Source organism: Hibiscus syriacus, unplaced genomic scaffold, assembly GCF_006381635.1.
Source record: "Hibiscus syriacus cultivar Baekdansim isolate YM2019G1 unplaced genomic scaffold, ASM638163v2 tig00111504_pilon, whole genome shotgun sequence".
Taxonomy (NCBI): Eukaryota; Viridiplantae; Streptophyta; class Magnoliopsida; order Malvales; family Malvaceae; genus Hibiscus; species Hibiscus syriacus.
The window spans coordinates 852581-871763 of NW_024063107.1; the positions used below are offsets into that span (position 1 = coordinate 852581).

General features: G+C 34.0%; 1 protein-coding gene and 1 pseudogene across 1 annotated transcript in view; both read right to left on the bottom strand.

Moving 5' to 3' along the window:
* The window catches only part of LOC120164066 (protein BLISTER-like), a 32113-nt gene extending 23627 nt beyond the window's left edge, over positions 1-8486 (bottom strand). Inside the window, exon 1 of the mRNA XM_039173830.1 lies at positions 8482-8486. The gene's annotated coding sequence lies outside the window, so the exon portion shown is untranslated. The remainder of the gene's footprint in view (positions 1-8481) is intronic.
* On the bottom strand, positions 97-12610 carry LOC120164067 (annotated as a pseudogene).
* Positions 12611-19183: the final 6573 nt, after the last annotated feature.

The following is a 19183-nucleotide window of genomic DNA, read 5'->3' on the forward strand; positions in this document are numbered from 1 at the left end:
CAATTGCATGTCCATCTAGGAATGTGACAATATCAACAAGAAGCCAAAATTGACAAAGAAGCAGAACATGTTTCATTTCTAAGACCACATCATAAATCATTACAACAGAAGCATCATATAGAAATAGCTGCAAGCTGAGTTGGAGGAAAAAGGTGTTAATAAAGAATAACATAAGTAAAAGCTAACTTCATAAATTAAGAGTCCACTTGGCCTTCTCAAGTCTGTAAGTTTACATAACTTGTCATTGACACGGACCATAAAACCATTAGGTAAAGGATAGGCTCAGTTCAATCTCTTCCAAATTAGTGCTATAAATTACAATTATAGCTTAGTGTGTGTAGTTCGTCTTTCGTAACCAGCTCTGCTGGGAGCATGTATAACATCGCCTCACCAGATGACCCCTAGTGGTAGGAAGAGTGATACAGGATTAAACCATCGCAGGCGTTTTTGTTGGCCATTGGCAGTTGATATTAGGTCAATACCACTGACTCCTGGATCCACCTTGGGCAGCAGCAACTTTCCTAGCCATGTACTGAGGTTTTGGCTGCAATTCGGTTGATCCTTCAACTACTTCATCTTCTCCCCTATCGTTTTTACAGACTGGATTTCTCCGTGGATATGCGTATTGAGTTGGAGCTATAGGATTTCGAACCATTCTTCGTTGTTCAAGAGCTTCACCTGCGGCTACTGCCCCACAATTGTTGTAACGCATTACTGATCCAACTACTTTCCCAGGTCTGGCAGCACCTGCTGTATTCATTACAATAAGTCACGAGGAGCATATGCACTGTTTGTGAGATGGAACAGTAAAGAGATGATGGCAGCTGATTCCAGCAAATTGTGGGATATTTGCTTTCCATCTGTTATTTTAATCCCTGTACTTGGAACTTCCATAACAAACAAAAGAAAGCCTAAAATGTGTAACATGTTAGGTTGTAAAAATCATATTTCTGTCGCAAACTCAAGTGGGTATCGATCGGTTCAAGGGAGAAGTGGGTGTCGTTTAACAAGATATATCCTTTCATTCTATGGAAAACATAAAAAGATTATGCACTTATAAAACACCAATGAATCAGCACTTGCCAGACAAAAAGAAAATCCACCATAAACATCATCGCTCGGACACAATTATATGTACACATGTAGAAGTAATAGTTCGTTCATATTACTTAGCTAAGTTACTGTGGGAAGCGTAGGGGGTGTTTCTGCCAGGGATTTAGATGAAATAAAGATAAGATGGCCTCTAAAATCAGAAGCAAGATAGTTATAACCATTTCTAGTCTCAGTGAGATATAAGTAGGGCAATAAATATTGAGGAAGAGATATGAACCAATATAAAAAAATGCGACAATGAATTTGGGGAACGACAGGCCAATTTATATCCATCGAGAAAAACATACATACCTTGGATGCTTTGAGGAACTTGAAGGGGAAGCCTTGACATAGGGATTGCAAAGCTTCTTTCTGCTTGGGGTTTCTCAGTCTCCTTGATGGAGCATTTAGATAAGTTATCCATCATATCTGTAGAGTTTTGTACTGAATTATCTGAATATAATACACATGGCCTGCACACATTTTCAATCACTTATCAGTGTAAAAATACAGAATAGAAAATGTATATTAGGATATTCCTATGACAATTACAATGTCATGGGAATTGTAGTTTTGGACAGATTGGTTTTGATGGGTGCTCATTTCACTTCTAGGTAGCATTAAGGGCTTTGTACTTCCCCTTTTTAACAAAATTATCTTGCCTTTCAAAAAACTATTGGTGAAAGTATGTAACTTTTAGCACCAGTGTAGTCAAAGCATGCGCCTACACACCTGCACCTTAGCATTATACAAAAAAAAACCTCAACCTTTTCAGGCGTAGCCTATTTGAGCAGCAATTTTTAGTAAGGCAATGGGCATAAAAAAACCCACCTAATCTGTTATTATACACTTTTTGTTTCCATTCGGTATACCTTTGCTAGTAAGAAAGGGATAATATTAAACCTTATATTTCTCAATATATGAGCATTCAACAACAAACATTGAGCAAGGAAATCATGCATGTTGACCAATAAAAAATTGATATGTTTCGTTGATAAACTGGACCGGACTTTAGAGTTTTACTTTAAATCTTTAGCTTTATATACACACATTTACAGAAATTCAAACATATGTACACTTGAGCTTGCGCTAATTTTGTGCCTTGAACCTGAGACAATATCAGGGTTCTAGTGAGTAGTGACTAGAGTGCCCTTGACAACACTGTTTAGCACCTAGAATGCAACTAGTGATATCGAAAGCAGCATGCAAATTAATTGATAACCGTACCTTGGTAAAGATGCATGTTGTCTCTCAAGTGGAGCTGCAGTGGTCCCATTTCCATAGTGCTCCTCAAGGAAATCAAACTGCTTCTTGAAATGGTCAACTGCACTGCATTCAGAAACACACATACAAGTGACAGCCTATTCAATTAGGAGATTCAGAATTGTAAAATGATAATATTCAGGACAAGATGCATTAAATCAACACAGAAAAGTTCCGCTATCGGTTAAATTTAATTTCTACTTCCAAGCACAGCGTAGGTTCATGAAAACATTTGTAAAAGTGGGAATTTCAAAGGGAGGAATGCATTGATTCCAGGATAAGGCCGACATACTTGCAGCTTCTTCCAAACGTGTGGAGTCAACTATCATCAATGGAGGTTTTGTATTCATTTCCTGTATATAATAGCTATATTCTATTTGAAAGGAAAATTTCATCAAACTATCATGGTCAAGCACCAAGATAACCCCGGATTCTTCCATTTCATGCATATAATGGCTAAAGTTCTCTTCTAAAGAATACCAATATCAAGCAACAGGAATCTCTTCACATTGACACGGGAAAGACTGCCTTTATAGCACAACAAATAAGTCAAGGCTGGTTGGGAAAATATCGAGTATAGAACCATAAAAAGAATAATGGTGTCATAAAATGGCATATATAGTTAAAGATGCAAGAAAAATAGTTAGTTTAGAATGATACCTAGGATACATGAAGCCAGTTGTCTCTGATCCTTCCAAATACTCTTTCAACATTTTAGGATGGTACTCGAGAATTTCACGGTATATGAGCTCCCTAATATCTTCCTTTGTAATCCTACGCCTCTCAAACTCAAATTCCATCTTGGTAACAGGTTGAGCAGAAGGTTCCCTTTCAACTTTGGCCAAGCCCTTAAAATATAGATCAGCTAGGGCCTGCCAGCAAGGAACAAAGTATCCATGTTAGAAGTAAACCATACATTAAAAAGAAAGAAGTAGACGAAAATTAATAAACATGTACCTCTTCGGCAGTAGGTCGATCCTTGGGTTCAAAGGCGAGCATTCTTTCTAACAAACAAACTGCAAGAGGATCTGCATTAGGGAACTTCTGGGAGAGTGGAATGGGCTTTTTCTTTCGCATGCTGCTCAAGTACCTCCGAGCTTTCTCATTACGTATCTGCTCAGAGTCAGAAAATATCCATATCTTAGAAAAGAACAACTGATGTTAAATAGCCCTGGCTTAAAATAGAACAGTGTAAAAATGAAAATGGATGCCAACATACCCTAGAAATGGCTTCAGCAGATGGTGTTCCCAAAAGATCAGTCAACAGATCCAATTGATGGACAACATTTTTTCCAGGAAACAAAGGTTTCCCTGTTAAAAGTTCAGCAAAGATGCACCCAATGCTCCATATATCTATTGCTGGGGTATACTGAAATAGAACGAAAAAGACTAAATGTGAATATATGCATAAAAGTTTTACGAGCGCATTTAGAGAGGTCAACTAAAGTCATCAAACAAAGTTTAAATAGAATTAAAACAATGGCTTGGACATCCAAAAAATGGGAGAGAGAAAAGTAGAGAGAGAGAGAAAAGTTGAAAGGGAAAATAGGTTCAGGCGAGGTCTGGAAGGCTTTTGTCGATAATCTAAGTAGGAGAGTTTCTCGGCGTGAGCTTAGAGATATTTTTTCGTCTCAGGGAACTGTTGAGAGAGTTTTCATCCCGAAAGAAACTAAAAACCCAAAATATAGATTTTCCACTTTCGCTTTTGTTCAGTTTGAGAGGGAATCTGGTTTGAGGAGAGCAATTGATATGTTAAATGATTCACTGATAGATAGGAGAAGGATTTCAGTTGGTGTTGCAAAATACAATGAAGTTCGTCCAAGGAACGTGGCCAAGAATAGTCCAGTTCAGTTGGGTCCAGTTTCGTTTACAGCAGGTCCTTCAAAGTTGAAAGAGGCTGATTTTTCCAGTAGGAGTGTTAGGGATGACAGATCGTACAAAGAGGCTTTACTGACTGAGGATATGAGGAACAATACTTTGGGGTATAGGGAGACACATTCTGTTGGGAATCAAAGGGAGAAAGCATTGAAGAATGTTATGGAAATGCATATTCCCTCTGAGAATCGGAACTGGGTCAAAAGATCTTTAACAGGGATTTTTAAGCTCTCTTTAGATATTAAGTCAGTTCAGGAGTTCTTCATTACTAATGGTTACGAAGTTCAGATTGTTGGTTGGGGTTATGTCCGTAATTCCTATGTTATCATTTTCAAATCTCTCGAAGAGATGATGGAGGCATGGAGAAAGAAGAGAGATGTAATAAACTTTTGTTTTGATAGATTAGCACCTTTACTGAATGAAGAAGGTGTTCCAATGGCTTATTGTCAGCTTGAGTTAAGTGGGGTTCCTCTGTTATGTTGGGATGAATCCTTCTTGGAACGAGCTGCTGGGAGATGGGGAAGTATGGTAGAAATCCATGAGTCCACTAAGAACAGGGAGGATCTCTCGTCTGTGAGGATTCTTTTGCGAGTTGCAAGTCCTTTCGATGTTCCAGAATTCACTAATTTTGGATCCTATGGCAGATCGTATCGGATTAAGATCAAAGTTGGAGCGGGCTGGGAAGATGCAAATCCTTTTTTCAAATTTTTTCCGGTGATCGGTGCAGATGGGAAACAGTATGGCGAGTTGGGGTCTGAGGAAGGTAGAGTCAGGGAGAAGTCAGAATATGAGGAAAGTTCAGTCAAATCAGCAGAGATGTTCAGACAGAAGGTTGACTTTTGGAATGATGATTGTGTTTCTTTCGGCACAGCACAGTCTGATGGGGAAATGCACTTTCCAAGACTTTCTAAACATGGGAAATGCATTAAAAGAGGGTTTTCAGGTGTTCAGAATGGTGGGAATACCATAGTAGGTGAGTTTGCAGGTTTGGGCATCAGAAATTCAAATATTTCGGCTAATGGGCCGGAGGCCCTATCTGTTGACAATGAGCTGACTGGATCGGAGGCTTCAAAGTTTTTTCCTTCTGGGCCAGGATATACAATTAACAAGTTTGGTAAACTAGTTAAAAGCAGGGGAATTATAGAGGCTAGCAGTGTTAAAAACAAGAATAAAGGGACCAGTTGCATTTCAGCTTCGTCTGCCAGTGTAGATATTGAGGTTCCTGATCCTAATTTTTCGCTGATAGTTCCTAACTCGAATTGTTTGAAGAGCCAGTTAAGAAATAAAGCGATGGTGGTGCATAGAAGCTCGCTATCCACAAAAAGTGAGCCTCTACAGAGAAGGAGAATGGCCAGTTACAGCAAAGTTTATAGAAGGAGGGAGAGAAAACATTGGCATGGGGAGATTCATAAGGAAATTAATGTTACAGAGGTTGTTCCAGTTCAAAAGAAAGTTTGTGATCAGGTCTGCACGCCAATACAAAAGATTTCTACAACAGCAGAGCTTAATTCTCCAGGCAGAGAGGAGACAAATTTAGTAGAGAAAACTGGGATTAGTAGTCTCGATGGAGAGCCAGAGGGTTGTGTTACGGACAGTCATTTGATTAATTCCAAATCAGGATTTTGCAAAAGAAGGGCAAGATCATTGGTAAGAGAAGCTCTAGAACATGTTAATATTTTTACAGCCTCTTCTACAGAATTCTCAGAGCTTTTAGATGAAGCAGTAGCCACATGGCAAGTGAGTCAGATTTTGGGGGTCTCTTTTACTCAGGGGAAGGAAGCTTTTCTGGACAAAATAATTAAATTAGAACAGGGCTTGAATTTGGCCAGTTGAGTTGCCATAGTGGGGAAGTCAGGTTTTCAAGAAATTTTAATGAAAGACAAATTAGCAATAATTTCATGGAATGTTAGGGGCTTGGGGAAAAGAGAAAAACAGAAAGCAGTCCAGAGATTGGTGTCTAGCTCATATCCTTCTTTTCTTTGGTTACAAGAAACTAAAGTAGAGAAGGTTCAAAGGTCTTTTCTGAGAAGGAATGGACTGAATACTTTTCAGAGTGTTATTGAATCTCCAGCTATTGGTTCTTCAGGGGGCTTATTATGTTGTTGGGATGACAATGTGTTTGAGATGGAAAATCACTGCATTAACAGAAGATTCATTGCTGTTGTAGGGAAATTCAGGTTGCATCAATTCAGAAGTGTCCTCATTAATGTTTATGGGCCTTCAGTGGAGGAAGAAAAAGAGAGTTTTTTGAAGAACTCAGTGTGTTCATTTCTGGACAGAATCTGCCGGTTTGTGTTGGAGGAGATTTTAATGTTTACTTGTGTGAAGATGAGAAGGTGGGTAAAGCACAGAATAGGTTCTCTATGAGGATTTTCTCTCAGTTTATTCAGTCTTTAGGTTTAATTAATCTGCCTTTGAATGGGGGAAGGTTCACTTGGTGTAATAACCAAGATGATCCAACTTTTGTTAGATTGGACAGATTCTTGGTGGATGGTCAATTTTAGCTACTTTTCCTGAGATTTCTCAGTCTCTTATTCCTAAATCCATTTCAGATCACAATGCTATTTTATTGAAAGATGAAGGTATTGATTGGGGGAAAAGACCGTTTAGACTCTTTAATTATCTGATGGAGGAAGACGGCTTTGAGGATATGGTCAGACATTCTATCACAAACTGTAAGAAGACTGGGAGAAAAGGTGGGATCTTAAGTATTTTGAAGAACTCTAAAGCTGCCATCAAGAAATGGTCAGGGAAGAAGAATCAATTTCCGGGAGTAGCAATATCAGATTTGGAAAAGAAAATTCAGAAGCTTGAGGAGGATGCCCAGCAGCTGAATAACAGCTCTGTTCAAGGGATTGCTAAAGAGCTTAGTGTTTGTAGAGCAGAGTTATGGAGACTTCACAGAATTGAGGAGCAGATTTGGCTTCAAAATTCTAGGAAGAAGTGGCTTAATGATGGGGACCGAAACACAAGATTCTTTCATACTTGTGCTTCAGTTAGGAGGAAACGAAATGCTCTGAATGCTTTAATTGTTGATGGGAATACTACTCACGATCCAACTGTTATCAAGGCCAAGGTCAAAGATCATTTTTTCAAAATTTATAATAATCGGTCTACTTTAGAAGTTGAAGATATTGGTTTGGTTTTTCCCAGAATTTCTTTCGAACAGAATATGCTTTTAGAGAAGGAATTTTCCGAGGAGGAGGTTTGGGAAACTCTAAAGTCTTGTGATAGCAATAAAACTCCGGGGCCCGACGGATTGAACTTGGGTTTTTTTAAAAGGTTTTGGTCTGTTCTTAAGGGGAATATTATGCAGTTTTTTCACAGATTTTTTGTGGGGAAAGAATGGGAACATGGTATTAACCATACTTTTATTACCCTTATTCCTAAGGAATCTAACATTGGAAGTCTTGATGATTATAGACCTATAAGCCTAGTAGGAGAAGTGTATAAGATATTATCCAAGTGTCTTTCAAGGAGGCTTAGAAGTTGTATAGGAGATCTTATAAGCCCGACTCAATTCGCTTTTATTCCCGGTCGACAAATTTTGGACTGCTCACTCATTGCTAACAAGGGTATTGATTATTGGAGGAAGAAAGGGCTAAAGGGTTGTGTGTTTAAAGTTGATTTCAAAAAGGCATACGATACGGTTGACTGGCCTATTTTGTTCAAGGTGATGGAAAAAATGAGTTTCGGTTTCACATGGATAAGTTGGATTAGGAGATGTGTTTCTACAGCTTCAATCTCAGTGTTAGTTAACGGGGTTCCATCCGAGGAGTTTCCAATGGCCAAGGGCCTTAGACAGGGATGTTCACTCTTGCCTTTACTTTTTAACCTAGTGGGGGAATTATTGAATCTTTTAATCCGAAGAGCTGTTTCGGAGGGTTTATTTGCTGGTTTGACAGTTGGCAAGGAGGAGAGGTCTTTTAATCTTTCACACTTGCAGTTTGCGGATGACTTAATTATTTTCTGTGGAGCTTCGAAGACTCAAATTATGAATGTGAAGAGGGTGCTTAGAGTATTTGAGGTTATGTCAGGGCTGCAACTAAACCTTAAGAAAAGCAGACTCTTCGGGATTAATATATCCCAACAGGAGGTTAAAACTTGGGCAGATTCTATCGGTTGTTTGGTGGGAAACTTCCCATCTAATTATCTAGGCCTCCCTCTAGGTGCTACTAGGAATTCCTCTGTTATCTGGGAACCAGTGGTACAGAATTTTCACTCTAAATTAGCAGGTTGGAAGGCTGCTACTCTTTCTTTAGCAGGGAGACTGGTTTTGATCAAATCCGTTCTGTCCTCACTACCTACGTATTTTTTGTCTATCTTCAAGATTCCAGCTTTTATCCTCAAGACTCTCAATTCTATTATGTCTAATTTTTTACGGGGAGGGGGCAATGGTATTAAGAAGATACACTGGGTTAAATGGGATGATGTCTGCAAATCAAAGACTGAGGGAGGCTTGGGAGTTCGGAATCTGATTTCTATGAACAGAGCATTGCTAGGGAAATGGTCTTGGAGGTTTGCAAATGAGAGAAATTCTGCTTGGAGGAATTTTATTTGTAGCAAATACAACATTGACTCTTATAGATTATTGTTTGACAGCAAGATTCCTTCTCAATCCTCCTGGTTGTGGAGATCAGTGGTTAATAACCATTTCAAACAAGACTCATTTGGTTGTAAGTTCCGTAGTTTGTGCAAGTTTTATGTCGGAAATGGTAAGCATGTTCGATTTTGGCAAGATAGCTGGGCTGCTGATTTTCCGTTTCAGATTCTAGTTCCTAGACTGTTTTCACTGTCAACTAATAAATTCGGTAAACTTTGTGAGTTTGGGGAATTTCTTTCTTCGGGCTGGATTTGGGATGTTAAAGTTCGAAGAAATTTAAACGATTGGGAGCTTGAACAATGGTGCAATTTGGTGAGCAACATTTCTTCTTTCTCTCTATCTATTGATTCTAGCAATGGATTGATCTGGAAAGGCAGTGGGGATGGGGTTTATACAGTCGATTCTTGTGTTAAGAGTTGTGCTTCAATTTCAGAAGAGTCTCATTTCTGGAACAAGATTGTTTGGAGAGGATTGGTTCCCCCTAGAGTTGAAACATTAGTTTGGCAAATTGTGCTTCAAAAAATTGCAGTTAAATCCGAATTGGTTAAAAGAGGAGTTCAAGGTATTGAGGATGGCTTATGCCCTCTTTGTAAAATGGTTGAAGAATCTTCTTCGCATCTATTCTTCTCCTGTTCGGTTGCGTGGTCTTTGTGGAATAAATTTCTAAATTTTTGGAGATTTAGTTCTGTGTTTTCTGCAGAAGCAAAAAAATTTCTTCTTGCTTGGGATGAGTTGAAATCTAATTCGGTAATTTGGACTTTCATTCCTGGGGCTGTTATTTGGACAATCTGGAAATTCAGGAATTACATAGTTTTTGAAGGGGGGAAGCTCGATCAGACTGAATTATTCTTCTTAACAATAGTTAGGCTGGCCTCTTGGTATTTAGCAAAGAATAAGGATGTTTCTATTCCTAAGGACTCCTTAATCTCTGATCCTTCTATAGGGAATTCTTACTCGTCCTACAATTTCTTGAAGTCTTCCATAACCCCTTGGTTACCTCCCCCTACGGGTTTCATCAAGTTGAATGTGGATGCAGCAATTAGTTGTGATTGGGAAAAATCAGGTCTGGGTGGTCTTATGAGGGATCATTCTGGTGCAATCCTTGGTTCTTTTCAAGAACCGGATGGTTCTGGACCTCCAACATTGAAGGAACTTAAAGCTATCCAAAGGGGTATCTCTTTCTTTACCTCTGTCCTAGGGAGGGTTAAAGATAGGTTGATCATAGAGAGTGATAGCAGAGTTGCAGTAGACTGGATCAATAAGGTTGTCTCATGTCCAGCTGTTTATGGTTTCATTGTTAGAGATATTGTTGAGTGTCTTAAAACTGTCGGGGGGTTGTTAGATGGATTGCAAGGACAGCTAATATGGATGCCGATGCTCTAGCAAAGGCTGGTATAGGTTGATTATTATGTTGTTGACTTCTATAGTTCGGTTTTAAGGCTCAAGAATTGTTGTAAGGGTTCTACTTGGATTTTTCTTTCTAAGGTTGTAATTCTTATTTTCTTCAATGAAATTATAAGGCACTCTTTTCCTCCTTCCGATGATTAAGAAGCTTCTTTACAAGCTCCATTAATCAAGAAGGAGGTTTTTAAAGAGACCTTCAAATCTTATCAAAAAAAAAAAACAATGGCTTGGACTAAAGTGAGTACCGCCAAATTATTTAGAAAACAAAACCAAAACCCTCATATCAATCAACAAGAATATAAACGAGGGATAAAAAAATTAAGATACTTTCAATCAAATAAAATGCACCAACAATTTTTGCACCTTGGAGAAAAAGGATCCACACAGTTCCGGAGCCCTATACCATCTTGTAGCAACATAGTCCTAAAAAGACAGAGGGGGAATATTTAATTCAGAAACAAGAAATAAGCTTCTACTTCTGCATATTATATGTGAACTATTTCCTGAATGCAGCATCATGTAAAGAGAACCAACCGTCCAGAATATTGCAGTGGGGGTATCAATAAAAGCTACTCTTGCAAGTCCAAAAATCACAGATCTTCAGTTTGCAATCAGCATTGGCTAAGATATTTTTAGGCTTTAGATCCCTGTGAAAAACATTGGCTACAGGAACAAAAACATTTAAAACAAGGACATCAGAAGCAACCAACAAGTACTTGAAATTGCATAATAGCTATGCATTTTCAAATTGTTATCTACATTCAAACAAGAAGATCATATCAACAGTGTAGGGGGAAACCTGTGTGAATGTATTTCAGGCCCCGAAGAAGCTGATAAAGAAAAAACTGGTAATGTTCTGGGGTCAAATCATCGTTTGCTTTGATAACCTGGTGTAAATCAGATTCCATAAGTTCAAATACCACATATATATCTTTAAATTCCCTTCTCGAAGGAGGCAACAAGATGTGCTTGATCTCAACAATGTCCGGATGACGTAGGAGCCTGAGAAGTTTAATCTCCCTGAGGATCCGGGTAGCATCAGATACATGTTCAAATATATCATTGATCTTCTTAATTGCAACCTTCTCTCCAGTATGTGTATCGTACGCAGAACAAACAACACCATAGCTTCCTTTTCCAATTACTTCCTCTATTCTATATCTGCTTCCCTCACCATATTCGGTGAAAAAATCTACATCCACTGCTGACTGCATAGTGAAGGTAAAGCATATAGTACGATATATGATACATTGAAGGTCTACATATTATAAGCGGAATGTTTTACGAAAAAAGATGAAGGATCACAAGGACATGATGGATTATTTCAAGGGAAAAAAGTATTCGCCTGCAAGAAATTTTGTTTCCACAACAAGGACAATTCAAAAAACAGAAGCAAACAAAAAAAGGAAACTATAACATATAACTCCTGTTAGTCAACCTCCAGAACATGAAAATACACAAAATTCAGAGCTGTATTGGCAATCAAGTCAACCATTTAGTAATTAAAAATACACAAATTTACAGTGATCATAAGAGGCAGATTCATTGACTAATAACCCAAGCAAGGACAATATAGTCTATACCAATCAACACATACTATTAAAAAAATACATTACTTCATTAGATCTTGCATACAAGTAAATATAGAAACTATACAAAAGTGATTACCTTTCTTCTCTGATCAGGCTGCATCGTAGCTTCAACTTTGGGAAGAAAACAGTTGGCATCTAACAGGAACCCCCAAAGTAAAAGGAGAAACTAATTTCACTTAGCACTTAAACCCCAAATCAAAAGATCGCAGAACAGTAAGGGTCTAACAATACCAAGACCAAAATCCTAGAAAAGGGGAAACATCCAGATGTCAAAGCAGTTCCCAAAAGCAAAATATTATCCCCAAACATCAAGATCAACAATAAAAACAAAACAATCTTACCCAGAAATCTCCAAAGAAATGGTTTTGAGAGCAGAAGTTCAAGCTCAGGCAACACTCAAGATTCAGCTAGTTCGAGATTCTGAGGCTAAGTTAACAGCTTTTGCTAATAACAGAGAAAAATTGTTATTTTTTTTCAAAGGCCAAATGAGACTACAAGGCCAAAAGATGTTGGCTTTTTGCAGATGAGAGTAAAGACAATTTCAGCTGGAAAATGAGTCACTAGGTGAAGAATCTATGCAAGGCGATTAACACTATAAAAACAACAACAAAAAACAATTAAGTGATCAAGCTTTATTAAAGATAAATAGATCAAGACTGGGTTTTTTTCCTTCTTATTTGTGTTGAGGGAAGTGCTTTTAGACTTCAAAATGAAAGAGAGAGAGATGAGAAGGGACAGATCAAAGTAGAAGAAGGGGAAATCTAAGAGTGCTGTGCTTCAAGCTGAAGGCTTTTTGTGTGTGTGTGTGAAAATGAAGGACCCAACTCGAATTATATGATTTGAAAATAATATAATTAATGGTAAACTACGCATTTAACATCTAAATTATTTACTTTAGTTTATTTTAATACTTAAATTTTTAATTTTTTTAAAAATAATACCTAAGTTTTTGTTTTTATTTCATTTTAGTACACTGTCGTTAAAAACTTTATTTTTTTGTTTCATTTTGTCACCCTGTTCAAAATTTATCGTTAAATTTTGAAAAAAATTAAAAGTTTAGGTACTAAAACGGATCAAAATTGATAGTTAAGACACTAAATGTGTTAAATTTTTAACGGTGGATACTAAAATGAAATGAAAACTGAATGTTAGTTATAATTTTGAAAAAATTGAAAGTATGGATACTAAAATAGACTAAAAATGATAGCTTAAGTATTAAATACGTAGTTTATCCTATAATTAAAACAATTTAAAGTGGGTTTAAAAGGATAACATGATCACTGTTACGTTAAATGCCAGTTTTACCTCTTTGGTAAAATTTTCAATTTGCTTTTGCGACTTATTCATAATTATGTTTTTCCCCTATATATGTTATCAACTAGATGTAATTGCGGATCTAGAAATATTTTTGAGGGTAAGCACAAGTATATTAATTATATAAATTTTTATATCTATATAGATACAATAAAATTTTAGGATGGGCACGATAAAATTTTAGGATGGGTACGATAAAATTTCAGGGGACACACATATATTAAGAGAAAAAACTTCAAATTTTAAGAAAAAAAATCAAACTATATAAAATTTCTGGGTGAACATGTGCCTACCCTCACACAAGTGTACATCTGCCACTAACTAGACGTAAATTTAATTAAGATTTCAAATTTAAATTTAATACGTATAAATATAATATTTAAATTTCATTTCATTTTGATATGTAAATCATATATAAATTTATTCTTAAGCATGAATCGAGTGATTTCAATGGTAAATGAATAGTTGTTGTTTCTTGATGTTTCGAATTTGAGCACTAAAAATGTCAGGGGTTTGAGCATTCAATGTCAATTGATTGAGAGTTATCTTCGAACAGATACTACCTTGTACTTATTCCGGATTAATAAAAAAATTATTCTGATTAATAATCATCGATATATTATAATTTATTTCATTTAAGTAATTAATTTATTTTTATTCATATTTTAGCTTAAATCTCAAAATTTCCCTTGTTTTAATATTTTGTTTTAACACTTTAATTTGTATTATAATCACCGACTGTAATGTACTACTTTGTTGAGTTCATTTACTATTAAAAAGTATAAAATGATCTTTCGACTATAATGTGTTATTTTATTGAATCCCTTGATTATTAAAAGTTACAAAATGGTCATTCAACTATTCATATCTTCCAAACTCATCATTTTTTGTAAAAAAATTGGCGATCGTCTAATTTGGACGTTAACATGTCGACTGAGATATGATAATCCTTTAAGATTTTAGGATCAAATTTTATCATATCTCAGACAGTATTTTAACGTTCGACTCAGACTACCGTCAATTTTTAATGGAAAAATAACAAGTTTGGAACATATAAATAGTCGGGTGGCTATTTTGTAACTTCTAATAGTTGGGGGACTCAACAAAACAACAATCTATAGTTAAGGACCATTTTATAACTTTTAATTGTAGAAGGATTCAACAAGCAACGTCATATAGTTAGGAGACCATTTTTGTACTATACCCTTCTGGCCTTCTTTATATTTAGGATAAATTATGCATTTAGTACCTAAACTTTCATTTTTTTCAAAATCATACCTAAATTTTAGTTTTTGTTTCATTTTAGTACCCGTTCAAATTTTAAAGTTAAGTTTAGAAAAAAAAATGAAAGTTTAGGTATTAAAACGGGATAAAACTACTAGTTTATGTACTAGACACATTAAGTTTTTAATGGTGGAGTACTAAAATGAAAAAAAACTAAACATTAAGTATGATTTTAAAAAAATTAAAAATTTAAGTACTAAAAAAAACTAAAAATTGATAATTTAGGTACTAAATTCGTAACTTACCCTTATATTTAATAAACATCTTGGATATGTTAAGCTGAGTCCCAAAGTATAGCACGTGGTGTGTTCCATGGGCCACGCAATTGAACGATATTATTATAGAATAAAATGGGTACCACATACACCTCAATGCCTCTCCCTATCCAAACACAAACATTTTACTTTATGGGTAAATTACAAATTTGGTAATTAAACTTTATTCTCTATTCTATTTCACTCATTATACTTTAAATCTTTTCAATTTCCTCACTAAATTTAATACATTGGATTTTTTGGCCTCTCAGCCGTTAAATAGTTAACGACGTTAAAATGAGTTGTTATATAGATGCAAAACGACGTCATTTTATTAAAAAAATTGTTTTTTAAAAATGGCATAGTGACCAAAATAGAGAAAGAGTAAAGTTCAATAATAAAAAACCTAATGTATTAAATTCAGTGAGAAATTTGAAAACTTTTAAAGTTCAATCAGCAAAATAGGAGAGAGAGTAAAAACAATTTCTAATTGGAATCATTTCCATTTAATATTTTCATAATCAAAATAATATTTTTTATTCAAATTTAATGATAAAATATATAAACAATAGTGTAATTTTAATATTTTAAATTTAAATATCACCTAAATATGTGAAAAATAAATCAATATACCCTCGTTAATAGCTCTAATTAATAATGTTAGTATATGTAAAAGGATTAAGGTTAATGAAATGGCATTAGATGTAATTATCTTTCGTAGTAAGGGCAATATAAAGCAAAAGTGAGGAAATGGAATGTGAATATAAAAGAAAAAGGGTAAACTACACGTTTAGTACCTAAATTATCAGTTTTGGTCCGTTTTAGTACCCAAACTTTCAATATTTTCAAAATCATATCTAACGTTTAGTTTTTATTTCATCTTAGTACTCGTTAAAACTTAATGTGTTTAGTACTTAAACTATCAATTTTTGTCATTTTAGTACTTAAATTTTTATTTTTTCAAAATTTAACGTTAAATTTTTAATGAGGGTACTAAAATGAAACAAAAAATGAACATTAGATATAGTTTTGAAAAAATTGAAAGTTTAGATACTAAAGCGGACTAGAATAATAGTTTAGGTACTAAATGCGTAGTTTACCCAAAGGAAAAAGGGTAAACTACACGTTTAGTACCCAAACTATCAGTTTTAGTATGCTTTAGTATCTAAACTTTCAATTTCTTCAAACCATATCTAAAATTTAGTTTTTATTTCATTTTAGTACCCGTTAAAAATTTAACGCGTAGTACCTAAACTACTAGTTTTGGTCTGTTTTAGTACCTAAACTTTCAATTTTTTCAAGACATAACGTTAGCTTTTTAACGGAGAGGTACTAAAATGAAACAAAAACTAAACATTTTATATGATTTTGAAAAAATTAAAAGTTTAAATATTAAAACAGATTGAAGTTAATAATTTATGTACTAAACACGTAATTTACCCAAAAAAACCCAAATCATAGGATCGGTGACCAAGCGTGCCCATCACTTGCCATTGTAAGCACTGTCATCCCCCTCCTATTAAGGCCCGTTAGCTGTGAGCCAGTGACTACTAAAGACAATTTTGTAGGACTTTTGAAAAATGATTTTTAAAAGTATAATAAAAAATAACTTTTAAAAGTGTTATTTAGAAATATAATTTAAAATTTAATTGTTTGAGATTATTATCAAATAATAAGTTTGAAAAGATAAATGTTCATTATAGACATTATGTTGTAAATTAAAAATATAGAATTTAAATTATATTTATATTTATTAATACTATGATATATAAAATATATCACTTAAATTATAATAAAAATATAAAATAAATTAAAATAAATCATTAAGTAATAAATAATTAAAATTATTAAAATAAAATTATTAAAAAATAATTTTGATATTAAATTATTAAGTAATAAATTATATTAAATATAGAATTTAAATTATATTTACTTTTAAATAGTTAAAATAAATTATTTTTTTAAGTATGTTAATATTAAATTATTAAAATAAAATGTAATTATATAATTGAGTGAAGCCCATACATTACTAAGGGTAAAATTATAATTTTCTCTCAAATGCAAAGTTGAAAATGAAAAAGCTACAAACTCTAGCTTTTGCGGCTGGTTTGAAACCACTGTTCCCACCATAATTTTTTATATATATATTTTTACTTGTTTGACATTGATTTTACGGTCAAAACACACTTTTTTGCTAAAAGTGCGTTTGAAAAGCCACGCTAAATGGGGCCTAAGGGTGCTTAATGAGTTGAGCAGGTTATGAGCAGCTCGAACTCGAGCTCAACTCGAAATCTTAGAGGGCTGAGCCAAGTAAAATCCAAATCTACTTAATAAGTTCTCGAACAATTCAATAAATTTTTTTATAACTTTTTTAGTATTTATTTTAAAAAATATTTCATTCAAAAAATAGTAATTTACAAATAAATAAAAAATGATAAATTACTAATCTATTAATTTTTTAATAAATAATTAAAAATACTAAATTTTTAATTAATTATTTTTATTTTACTATACAAAAAATCAAACCCTAATTATTATTTTAATATATTTTTGGATTGTTCTTTTGGTGTTTAGACTTTGAATTTGTTTCATACAATATTTTGATAATTTTTTGGTTAAATTTATTAATTTATGTTTATATTAAGTTTTATATAGTATTACTATATTTTATTTATAGTTAAAAAATACAATAAAAATTCCGGTGAGCTTAACGAGCAACGAGACGAGCAATGAGTTTAACAAGTAATGACTTGAGCAATAAATTTTCTTAATAAGCACGAGTTGAGCAAAATTTTAACGAGCTTAACGAGCAACGAATCGAGTCAAGCAAAAAAAAATTAACGAGCACAAATCGAGCACTGTCCAACTCGCGATCGAGTCTCTCAATGAGCACCTCTAGTGATTCCAAGTAAGTTATCAGCACGATACTGTTTTTAGCCGATTCCCTCTTACTAATAAGAAATTATTAAGCACATAATTAGAATAATTTTATTAAAAATAGAAAATATCTTGAATTACAATGAATATTTACAATTATCATCGCAAATTAAGCACATAATTATACCAATTTCCTATAATAATTGAACTAAAACCAGTCACTTAAGATCACATAAAGATTATACAAAGAAAGAATAAAAAGCTAACTAAGAAATTCAAACAAAGATAGATACTAACATATTTGATTGCATTGATAAATGAACCACAAAAAGAGATCAAACTATTGAAAGATCGTCGAAAACTGCAAATCCGACTTGAGCGACGCGAAAAACTATCAAAGAACGCATATCGGGTATCCAAATCCAATCTGAGGATCCAAAGTAGGAAATGTTATCAAGACAACATATAAACATCATCTTAATCAATCATGAAAATGTCAAATAAGTCCTTAGAAAAAGATAAATAAAAAAAATGGTCGAATGATTAAAAGACATGCCAAAAGGCTGCAAAAAATACTATAAAAGTATATAAAAACGTGTTATATAGGCAGACTTATTAAAAATAAAAAATATAAAAAATAAAGATGCAATATAAGAAAAGAAAAGAACAATAAAAATATAGTAAACAAATTTAAAATGATAATATATTAAGTATTTTTTGTGGAAGACACTAATTTTATTAAAAATAAAAAATATTTAAATTACAATGAATGTTTACAATTCAAAAGACGTTTTTTATAAGGCTCAAAATACGTTTTAGTGCCTAAAGAATTTTTCGCTAAAAATAGGTGTCTAACGTTTTTTCATTTATACTTTTAGGTGAATACTCTTTATTTTTTTCTTTTTTAATAATAAAAATTATTTTTAATTAAAAAATAAAAATAAAAAGGTTTCATTTATTTTAAAAAAACCCAATTTTTTACTGAAATTATAAAAAAAGATCTTAAAAAAACTAAAATCTCTCATTTCATCCCATTGTCAATTGTCATTAGCCATCTTCGACCACCATTGTGATCGTCAAATGATCACCCACCCATCGCCACCCACCTATTGATCAATCGTCGTCCTTACTGTCACCCAAAATCTAAAATCCCCAATATACAAATCCCTAATTCTCAATTGCAATAATTTAACCTAAACGGTCGTTGGCCATCTCCGACCGTCATCGTCATCGTCAAACGATTGAGTTTTGATCGGAATAGCACAGTGGTTTAATAATGGTGGCGGAGTGGCTTATGGGCGTCAAAATCAATTGAAATCGACGATGAACGACAACAGATTTGAACGTTCTCTACAACAAAAGTTGGTATATTATGACAAAATGCCAATAGGGGTTTGACTGGGGGTCGATGTTGGTGATGATGACAGTGGCGGTGACGATCAATGCTGTTGGCCTATGACTTTTGGAAGGGGGAAGGCGAAGTGGGGGGGAGGGGAGCTGCACGAGAGGGGGTTTTGTTTTGAATTTTGGTTTTTTTTACAAAATATATTTTTTATTTTAAAATTTAAAAAAATCTCAAAATTTTCAAAACACGACACGTGTCACTTAACAAAGATATTTAACGG